Genomic DNA, 11,754 nt, shown 5'->3' on the forward strand with positions numbered 1-11,754 from the left:
CGATGGCTGGGGAGGCCACAGGTCGCAAGTCCAGTAGGGGTACGGGGAGGGACAGCAAGGGCTGTGGGGGTTGGGAGCTGTGGGTGGGAGCAGCTCTTCTACCAGGGAGGGTGGGGGCTAGAGCCCCTTTCAAATCTGTGACAGGGGCCAGGAAAAGAACTCGGGCCTTAGAGGAGCAAGACTTGGTTACGGGGACCCCATTTCTTCCTCCTCCCCCGAGCCTGACCCCTATCCATAGGAAGCTGGAGATGTCTGGAAATCAGGAACACAGAGGCAGGGGGTGGGCAGGGAGCAGACAGACAGACGGGAGGGAGCATTAGCATACAGAATCCTTTACGAAAAAGCAATTAATTTTCCAAGGAGGGTCTTTTTTTTTTTTTGGCTTTTGTTTTCTTTTTCTTTTTTTTTTTTGTCTGTTTCCTTTAAAAAAATAACAATACTACCACTAACCCAACAGCTGACTGGTTGTACAGTACTACACGCCAGGGGGTGGGGAGGGGTGAGACTTCATAAATAAGAGCAGGTCCCAGACCCGCAATTTGTCAACATTTCTTAAATAGGTGCATTATTTAAATCTTATGTACAACAAGAACCACTTTGCATAGCAATGGTGAGGACACAGGACGGTGCGATGACGTGACTGGTCTTCTTGTCTGACGGCAGGGGCGGATCCCACTCCACTCGGGCCTCCAGGAGGAAAGCTTCCTGGGCTGGAGAGATGGCAGCGTCCCAGTTGACAGTGAGGTTCCCACATGGCATTAAACACAGAGGCAAAGAAAATCCACCAAGGGCCCCTGGCCGCCCCTTCCTGCCCCGCTGAAGCTCCTTTTGTTGCCAAAAAGTCCGCTTTAGATCAGGTCAAGGTTCTGATTATGAAGCTAAAAGAATTAGGAGGGGCGGGCGTGCTGTGGACCCCTCCCCCGCCCCAGGATCCCCCTCCACCCACAGCGGGTGGGACCCAGGACCTGCTGCCCTAGGCTATTAGTCAAGTGTCGCTGCTGCAACGTCCCTGCCACCGCGGAGCTTCACCAGGCTTCTGTGTAGCGGATGTCCACCTCCTTCAGATTAGGAAGCTTGGCCTTTAGGTCCTATTAAGTGTCGGCCGAGAGCTTGGTGCTGTTCATGTTCAAACTTCAGAGACTCTTCATGGAGCTGAGGGCCAGCAGGCCAGCGTCGGTGACCGGGGTCTCGCACAGGTTCAGCACCTGGAGCATGGTGAGGTGTTCCGACAGGAGCCGCAGGCCGGCCTCTCCAAACTGAGTGGGCCACAGGTTCAGCTGCTTGAGAGAAGGCAGTTTGATGAGGTGCTCAGCGCAGGCACTGGTTACGTTGGTGAAGGCAAATCGAGGTTTTCCAGGTTTCCAAAGGAGCCCGAGCTCAGCAAGCGAGACAGGTCAGCGTCCGTGGACTTGGAGGGCAGCGTCAGTCTGGTGGGCCCGCCTTTCCTTTGCAGCTCCTTCAGTTCCCGCTGCCGGTCACACAGCTGCCCACCTCCGTGCTCTTCAGCGTGGAGATGATCTGCAGCTGCGTGTCGTTGTTGTCGATGGTGCTGTACTCCAGCATCAAGCACAGGATCTCCACCATGGTCTGGTTTCCCCTCAGCGCCAGGAGCATGCAGGGGCCCAGCTTGTTTTCCTCCAGGGAGAGCAGAAACTTTTTGGTCTTGTAACAGGAGCCCATGAGGATGTGCACCATGCTGGCAAACAGCTCCCCATCATTGTCACAGGCCACCCCTCCGGGGCTGTAGAGCTGAAACCAGCCGTCCTTGCCAGCCCGCACGCTGAGCAGGCAGGAATGCACCTGTTGCCTCAGGTCTTCGGCAAACCTCTGAATCACCTACTTCAGCTCCTTGGTGAACTTCTCGTGCGCAAGCGCTTCTTTGGGGAATGGAATGGGTTGAAGCAAGCTGGCCAGAGGCGGTCTCCAGTCATCGTAGTCCGACAGCAGCTTGAGGATCTTGACAGCAGCCAAGCATGAGGTCAGCCTGGGGGCCTAGCTCGATGCTCATGGTGCTGCAGGCGGGGCTGACCATGAGGCAGTCGATGAGGTTGGGCTCGCTGTCGTTGTCCGCGCTGGCCGTCAGGGCTGGCTTGGCAGTGCTGGTGCGTCCCACCTCCACGTGGATCTCACTGGAGGCCACGACCACCGACTTGAGCCATGCCTCAGACAGCGTGGCTTCCTGAGACACCAGGTCCGGATTGGGATGCAGAAGGCGCAGAGGTAAGGTGGGCTTTCGGTCGCAGGGCTGCTGACAGCCGTTCCGGATCTCCTTCAGGCTGGGGGAGTTGTCGCGGCTGTTGATGAATTCTTCGTAGCAGGAGTAGATGGCAGCCAGGCACACGGCCACCAGGTTGGGCAGGACCCGGGGGTGGGGACAGTGCCCTGTGGGGCCGTGCATGCTCTGAATAAACTTCTTCACCACTTCCATCCCCGCGTTGAGTTCGTTCAAGTAAAGAGCCTCAGTCGAGGGCACTTCCCAAAGTCCATGTTATGCTTGAGGATTCTCTGGACCACGGGGGTGAACACCTCGATGACCACCATGGACCGGGGGCGCTGTCTCAATTGCCACCCAATAATCCATTCAGATTATTAATCCATTAAATTGATTGATACATTGATTAGGTTACAGCTGTCACAATCTAATCCTTTTTACTCTTAGCATTACTGCATTGTGTCATACATGAGCTTTTCATGGGATATCTCATATGCAAACCATAATATGAGAAGAAGAGAGGAATAGTGTAATTAAAAAGCCATCAGTGATATACTTCACATCAAAGAAGGTTTGGATATTTTCTGTATTCTCCTTGAAGACAGGAAAGACTATACTAAAATAAAATCTTAAGGAAAGTTCTATGCTTTAATTTTGGATGGAAAAGAAAACCATAAAATAATATTTTCATATCCTGAAGAAGAAGAAAAAGTGGGACAAGGAGCAAATTAGTATTTACATATCATCAATTCCAAACAATGGACTTTATATACACTATCTCCTTTCCTTATTCACCAAATTTCTAAGGGAAATTTATTATGATCCTCAATATATAGATAAAAGGAATTTGCATCCTTGTAAGTTCATCTGGATGGTAAGGTCAAAAGTTGCATCAATTTCTAATTTCTTTTTTTCCTACTACAAAATAAGTTTTACCGACCTCTATATCTTCCATTCTTCCATGTATATCCTAAAAACACAAATATTAGTGTTGGAAACTGGCAAATTGGTAAACTCTTTTTTTTTTCTGGGAAGACAATAAAATTAATCTGAGATACCTCTTCATTTCCTGAAAGCAAAAAAAGAAAAGAAAAAGAAATAAGCAAACAAAAGTAGAAATTGAGATTAATAATGGAAAAATACCCTGCTGGCTGAGCCTTGTGAAATCAGGAGATCATATTCTACCAACTTTTTAAACATTCTCTCTCTCTCTCTCTCTCTCTCTCTCTCTCTCTCTGTCTCGTTGGGAGTGACAAAATAATTCTATATGGTATACTGGCATCACACTACTTAACTGAATAGAGAATCCCACAATCCCACATTTGGCAGGTAAACCTGTGTTACCAATTAGCAGTAATCTTAGAAATGCAGACACAGGCTCCCTAAAACCCCAGAATGAATTCCAGAAGATGCAAAACACCGTATCCAATGACAATGTCACAAGCAGGGACCACAGCTTCTTTTTGGATTCTGTGGTCCAATTGCATTTAGACAAGTTCTTAGATGCATACAGATAAAGCTTAATCACAACAAAGTTTGATGAAAGTGTTCTTGCATTTAATGTTTCATGATGTGCCTGAAAAGCTGGGTGAGTAATAATTCACCATTTTTATTCAACTTAGAATAAATGGTTTAGAAGAATCCTTCCTGTATTTACATTGCAAACCCACCAAACCTAAGAAACATGCCCAGAAAAAAATAGGGGTGAGAAAATTAGAATAATAGACTATGACTTGGATACAAAGTCAGGGATGGCTCTGTCTTGAGTAGAGGAGAGCTATTGAAACATGATGCGATAGACTCTGTCTTTTCCCAGTGTTTCCCTATAATTTGGATGCTAACCTTTCTTCTAATAGCCTTTTAAGATATTTTAGTTGCAAGAAATACTGATTATATACAAAAATGTCAGTAGGAACATTGTGGCACATAATCCATGCATGCAGGTACTTTGGGGTCAGAACAGGATATAAGGAATTGAGTTAGGGGTCAGGTATACTATCCTTCTATCCTTTGCACCTTCCCTGAGCATCTGTCCCATGCCAGTTCCTTAGTTATAAGAGTTAAAACAATTAAATATCTTTTAGAAAATAATTGATGTATTATGATAATCCAAAGTGAATGACATAATAAGAGATCAGAACAGAAATTTTATGAGTAAGGAGCAGAAAATAAATAAGATAAAATATCTATTCTGCCTGAAAAGTAGTGAGAAGCCTTAGGTATTTTGAAAAAGGAAATATGTAATATTGCAGAAAAAGTTTCCAGACAGCAAGAGAGCAATAGCTGATGTGCAGTAGATGGAATCACAGAGATCAATAACAGAGAAGGTAATTAGGAGTGAAAAATTCATCCCAAACACAAGCTGTTGACTTAGCAGATGTATTGTTTATGTATTTTTCAGATTCTAGTAGGCATCAGCTTAAAAAAATCAACCATTAGTAGTTAAATCTATGCAAGAATTTTTGTCTATTTGGTCACTACTGAATTCTGCAGTGCTTAGGCAATTATCTGGCACATAGTAGCTATGAAATAAATATGCAAATATTTATAAATTGAACTTTAAATTATTAACTAAACATTTATTAAGCACTTGCTATATACTGGGACTGAAACATATACTAGGTATATTGCCAAATACACTAGATATTTGTCTTTTTGCCCAATATCAAGTTAAAGAAAAGTTGCAGCTATGATTTTTAACAACCTTTCTCAACTGGTTGAAAAATCTGCTAGAATATGACTGTATAATATGATAGCCACTAACTATGTGGGATTATTGAAATTTAAACCATATCTAGTCTAACTTGAGATGAGATGTGCTATAAATATAAGATGGATATCAGATTTGGAAGACTTGCTCCAAACAAAAATAATTCTAATAATAGTTCTTTGAAAATGTTTGCATTGAGTGTGTCTGAAACTATTTCAAAACTATTGTCTTAAGTACGTTATTAAAATGATTCACCTGGGCTGGGAATGTGGCTTAATGGTGAAGTGCTTGCCTTGCATGTATGAGGCACTGGGTTTGATCCTCAGCACCACATTAAAATAAATAGAGGGGAAGGGGGATAGGAAGGGCAGCAGAACAAAATAGACATTATTATTGCTGTATGTATATAGGTGACTGTATGACCAATGTGATTCTGCAACCAGTACAATCAGAAAAATGTGAAATTATATCCTAGTTGATTCAAATGTATGAATTGTTAAGATCATTGTACTGTCATGTGTAACTAATAAAAATATAACAATAATAAAATTCACCTTTTTCTTTTTATACTATATGGAGTTGCTAAAAATATAAGATCACATAAATAGCTAACTTTACATTTCTATTGGACAGTATCCTACTAAATATCAAGGACAGAGCTATTATTTTCAATGTATGGGTTGAAAATCTTCTATACATTTTTCTCACATATCATATTAATTTAGTCACAGACACTAGGGATGAGTCTGATAAACAATTTGAGTGACTTAAATACATTTTTTAAGTGACAACTGTACACAGTGTTATAGGTGGTAACCTTTACTATGCTTGATGATTTACATATAGGTTAAAAAAAATCCCCAATCTTCCACAGAGCTTAAAATTCCTTGCTGACTCGAGAGAAAGTAAGCAGCTATCAAAAGCTTCTTCTGCAGACATTCAGATTTGACCTACAGCTCCAGTTTCTAAGTGGAACCAATTCCTTTGTGAAATTTCACTTCTTGGATGCAGGAAAATGGTGCAATGACCACAATGGCTGTATTTGTGAGTGAAGAGCTACTCTGCTAGTCAGAACTTTGTGACCTCCCAGTCATAAACCCGTGTATGTTTCAATTTAGGAAACTCTTTCCCGTCAGCCAACTTTGCTGCCAGAAACTTTTACAATACTGTTAGAAATGTGTGCAGTCACGTGAAATGGCAGTATTGTTAAATTTCAACTTGGAAATCCTTTGCATTATGGGACAAGGAAACAAACAGATGAGGAAGCAATTGGGGAGTTAGAGCATGAATACCAGGAGGGATGGTCAGCAGTGTTCTTCTAGGGTGGGAAAGTTATTGCAAAGCATTATTTAGGAAGAACAAGTTGAAGTTTAAGGAGCTGGTAGACACTAAGCATTAGCAAGAGAAGAGGAATCAGAAATCCAACTGAAGCATAAGATGAGAAAGAACTGGTAGACATGTCTTAAAACTGTCAGTGCAAAACTTGGGTTCACAGGCAGCCAGCACTCCATCTGAATTTCAGGTAGTGACTACAGATGTGCTTCAGTCATTAATACTATCTGCCAATATTTCCCATTCTCTTCAATTCCTGGCACATAATAGGATTTTATTTCCTGGCACTCTTGTGGTTCAATGGCAACATGTGATTAATTGTATCAAACAAATTGTGTGTATAAATCCTTTCTGAGGTAGAGCACTTCATTATCAATGAAAGCCTGTAAATGCTATGTGTATTTTAAGATCTATAACAATGTAACACCGAGTTGCATTGATTTCACTACCTTTGACATAATAAGTAGAAACTGACCAGAATTGGACTTCCCAAATAACATCCTTATTATAGGGCTATTTGACATAATAAAAATCTATTCAATAGAAAAAGCTATCTAATTAACCAGACTAAAATTAATCAACACACACAAGTGGACATACAAACACATAACTTTGGGCTAAAAGTAAAGGCGACTTGGTGATTTAACCTGTAGGCTTACTTTCCACAGCCCACAAAACAGTGGTACCTACTTTCCTGGTAAGTACAGGTGTTCTCTTTTGCACTGGTGGCTGCCTTCACCATTATGTACATGGAATTCAATATAAGCGTTTTCATCTGAATGACATCTAGAGTCTCAGGCTTTTTCATAAGTTAGGGGGAATGAGGAGACAGGAATTGTGTTTGCATGGGGAGCAAGAACCATCTAGCTATGGAAGCACAACCACACACACACACACACACACACACACATACATACATACATACACACACACCATGAGAACTTGTATTTGTGTCATTGGTTCCCTTAGAGTTGGTAATGCTTATTTTGTATGATTGCCCTTATAGTTGGTGTGGTGTGTTGATCCTATATATAATTTGTGAAATGCTAGCTTTGCCACCCTTCCATCTGGCAGACATTATACAATTATCAGATTAGATAATGCTCATGTGTTAGTGAGATGCTAGTCCATATCTGAGACAATGTCACATTTTAGATATTGTGCACACTAAAAGTACTTCCAGAGCTCTCTTTTTCCTCTGGCAAGATGACTTCCAAGGTCCAAGATAGTGACTGCTCCATCAGCTTTGGTATCTGATTGACCACAATGAAAGATTCCTACCATTAAAAATCAGCAAAATGTAAATAAAATGAAAGCGTATCATACCTGGTGTTGCTGATCTGGATTATAATCTTGGTTACACTATTTACTAGTTACATTACTGCAGGAAAACAAATTGCTGTCTCTGAAACTTAATCCCCTAATCTTTAAAGTTAGCTTAGTGCCAACCAAAAGATGGATATAAAGAGCAAATGAGATGAAGTAAAAGAAACCTACCCTAAAGATAAAATGTTAGTTCACATTATAAGAAGCAGTAGATTTGACATTTTCTGTGAAAACTTCTAAATTCTTTTACTGTAAGACTCTAATATGAGTACTAGCATTGAGCAGTGGAAATGTCCAGGCAAGAGTCAAGGACCACCTTAGCTTTTAATGAGGACAATGCTATCATCAACTGAAACAGAGGATAAAGAAAGAGGAGGGAGTTTGGGTCCTGCTGTCATCACAGGGAATAATGTGTTCTGCACTACCAATTTAAAAAAATGGGGCAGTGCTCCTCTTCCCAACATTTAAAATGAAATTCCCCATCTGAACCTTGGGTATTGGCCTTAGTCTCGTTTCCTTCCCCAAATTAACTTCACACACATTGAAATAGAGTAGAATACTCTCTCCTAGTCTTAAAAAATCTGCTCATACAATTTCTTACAATTATCCACCACCCTCTCTGATGGTCAAAGATGTCATAATTTAGTTCACAGGATTTACTAAATTTTGTGTGGTATTTCTTTACTTCTCCCAGGGCTGCTGAGCAAGAAAACAGATTCTTGCTGAGTATCTGCTTTATTTACTGCTCCTTTTCCCACCACTAGATTCATATTCTTTTACTTATTCTCAATTTTAGGATATCACCCACTGAACCAACAGTCAGTTTGCGTCTGCAGGTGTAGGGGGTTTTGGATATTCTTCTTGGTCTGTTTCCCCTGTGGCAGCCTGAGGTCCTTCCATCTATAACAGTCTTGCCCACCTTGAATACAGTCAGTGGTCTATTAATCGTTTCACTTTGTAACTCTGTGAAGTAACACTTTAATTATCATTTAGATAGAATCTGTATTTGGTCAACAGTAAGAAAGATTTTCAATTTATTTTCCTGGGAATTCTTCATTCATTCATTCATCTAATAAGCAAGTATACTTAGTAAATACCTCAGAGTAAAGAAGTTATCTGAGAAGAAATTATATATATATATATATATATATATATATATATATATATATATATATAATTATCCTTCAATTAATTCAGTCTTGTTTAAGAAAAATAAATATGTCTACTAACCATTTTAGTTTTGCTTTATTCAATTCCCTTGTACTTTTACCTTTAAATTAAATGAATTTGGCAACTGCCTTATATGTATGTACTATGTAAAGAGTCAACCTAAAAATAAAAGATCTCAATGATGAACTTTTTACTAGCAATATTTAAAGTAAAAATCCCTCATAATTTTATCTTATCTTTCTTTGATTTTGTCTAGATAACAAACTAATTTACAATGTCAATCTAATTTATAATTACATATAAATCTACTCATCTGACTCATTATCTATAATTCTCCACTAGGTATGTAAGTGAATAACTGAGAGAATTTACAAAAAAGAAAAAAAATAAAAAACCATTTGGACCTATTAATTATATTTGCAGCCAAAATTTACATTTCCTCAACTTCGTTGTTCCATGTGGACATATTTTCTGTCCTTACATCCATAGCACAAACACACATCATGCTTACCTAGACATTTTAACTTAATCCAATAGGAAACTATTATTCACAACAGCTTTGTTTGATTTCCATATTTTTAAAACCCCCCTCAGGTCTATTTCCCTGCTGTCCTGTTTTCTTTTGGCTCCATCTTGAAGAAAGCCTCTCTCTGTGACTTCAAACATTTCCCAGCATCTGTTGCAGTGGATAATTTTTCTTCTTATTAATATCAATAGCATGATGCATTCCAGCACTCTGCAGTGTTTAGATGAGATTCCACGGGAGTCCAGCCTTTTCCTGCTAAATCACAAATGTTCAAAAAATAAAGCATGAGGGCAAAAATATATGTCATGCTGACCATTTGTACTAAAGGAGATTAGAGCACACCGGCAAAGCCTGTTTCCTAGAAGTGTTTCTGAAGACCGGAGCCATGCAGAGGGCTTCATTAACTTCTGAACACTTCAAAATGAAAAATGGGTGGGGAGTAGCTTGGAAAGATTGGACAACAAGACAACAAACCAAACACCATACACATTATGATAAGTAAAGGTGGTGTTTGATTCCGAGTATTGATTTCAATTGCCAACTTAATGAAACAGAGAAAAAAATGGTAGTTTCAAGAGGGGAAAATGAAGTATTATATTTTTATCAGAGGCTGATCACATGTGCTTACTTATTCGTGCCTTCTATTTGTGGATTTCTAACACCAAAATGAAACAAGGAAACCTTAGTTTCCCAGTTCACCAAACAAAGAAATAATCCTAAATAATTTTGATTTTGAGATTCTGTCTTAATATACCATGAGCAATTTAATAATGCTTAATGCTGAATTTCTAATTCAATCTTGAAAGTAATATTATAAGCTATTTGAAGTAATTTTATCAGATGTGTTAGAAAATATTAGCTCAGCAATTCATAATTTTCAACCAACATTTTACCATAGCGAAGCAATATCCCAGCCATAGAGCAGAAAAAAATGTTCTAATTCCTTTCTACATTTGCTATAACAAAGAATATTTTTTAAAAAATTCATTAAATGCTATTAGACTAAGGCATTTCAGGGATCTAGGTTTCTATATCAACAATCAAAATCCAACTCAGTAAAAATAGTTTTCTAGAAAACTATATTCTAGGCTGATCAGCATCTGCCAACTAACCCCTAACTAAGGCTATTCCTCTACTTATGTATAACCAAAGAGAAACCACTAACTAACCTCTTATAAGGGACTTTCCATTGGAATGATCCAAATGAGGCTACATCACTACTTAAATAATTCAAATATTTTATTTGCCTTGTTTCTGCTAGACCCTACAAAAGTCTCATTCTCATGCCCCATTGCTGGAACCCCAAACCCCCTGTGGTCTGGAGCTGTCTATTCACATAGTTTTTTGTTTGTTTGTTTGTTTTTAATTTCAGTATGCCTTTATTTATCTCTTATCAGTATTAAGTAAGATCTGTCCCAGAAATTGCCTTAAGTTATTTCTCATGTCCACATTTTGGCTGTGTCTTATACCAAGTGAGTAAATAAAAGACAGCATGATCCAAGTAGCAAAACAAAATTAAATAAAATTTAAAACAAAACTAAAATATTCTTAGGACTAATTACATGGAATATATCAGCTAAAATCAAATTTTTACTATTATAACTCAAATTATTAAATTTTGAATTTTAATTCTCTGCTTCAATTTTTAATTGAAAAGATTTTGAATGTGCTCAGATAGCTTTGATTACTCTCCCAAGTAGCCACACATCATAGAGACTCTTATTGTATGTCCTCTATAATTCTTGGCACTATATATACCAGAGATTTTATGGCACATAAGCAATGCAATAGGGAGTCATTCAGGATTGACTCAAATTTACTTTTTTATTCTTATTAGTAAAAATTAATGATATCATACTGTTCATATAATTAATTTGACCTAAAAGCTAAATATGTAGCTTTCTTACTTAATAAAGGAAAATTAATTTTTAAATACACTCAAACTAAACTTTAAATAGATTCGCCTCATTACAATGCATGAAAGAAACAATGAGGCTAAAGAGAATTTGAATAAAGCTAAAGTAAATTTGAAGCTATTACCTTTATACTTTTAATACACTAGGTAGATTACAACAATGAAGAAATTCAAATTTACAATTTAGTTGAGTGAAATATTAATGGCAGTAACCCTGGAATAGTAAACATTTCTTTGTGGCTACAATTTCTCAAAAATACTTTTGTAAAACTGTAACATAAGTACAATCCTAATATTCTCTCTTCTGATGGAAACCTAGAACAAAAAACCTCATTCTGGAAAGATTGTATTGATAGCTTTGATGAACCTGATCTTTTTCCCTTCAGTAATGATCTACTAACACTTGGAAAAAGGGAGAGTCCACATTAACTCACTCCACCTGTGACAACATGCCAATGGGTTAAATAAAAGAAAATGTGAGAATGTATGAATTGTAATATTTCTAATGAAATGCCAATAAGTTGAAAACCAATTTTAAATCACTAGCATTTAAATTAAGCTAA

General features: G+C 38.6%; 1 pseudogene; it reads right to left on the reverse strand.

Annotated features, from left to right (window-relative positions):
* Positions 1 to 1,025: 1,025 nt before the first annotated feature.
* On the reverse strand, positions 1,026 to 6,996 carry LOC143389662 (C-Maf-inducing protein pseudogene; annotated as a pseudogene).
* Between the last annotated feature and the right edge of the window lie 4,758 nt (positions 6,997 to 11,754).

This window comes from Callospermophilus lateralis, unplaced genomic scaffold (genome assembly GCF_048772815.1).
Source record: "Callospermophilus lateralis isolate mCalLat2 unplaced genomic scaffold, mCalLat2.hap1 Scaffold_63, whole genome shotgun sequence".
Lineage (NCBI taxonomy): Eukaryota > Metazoa > Chordata > Mammalia > Rodentia > Sciuridae > Callospermophilus > Callospermophilus lateralis.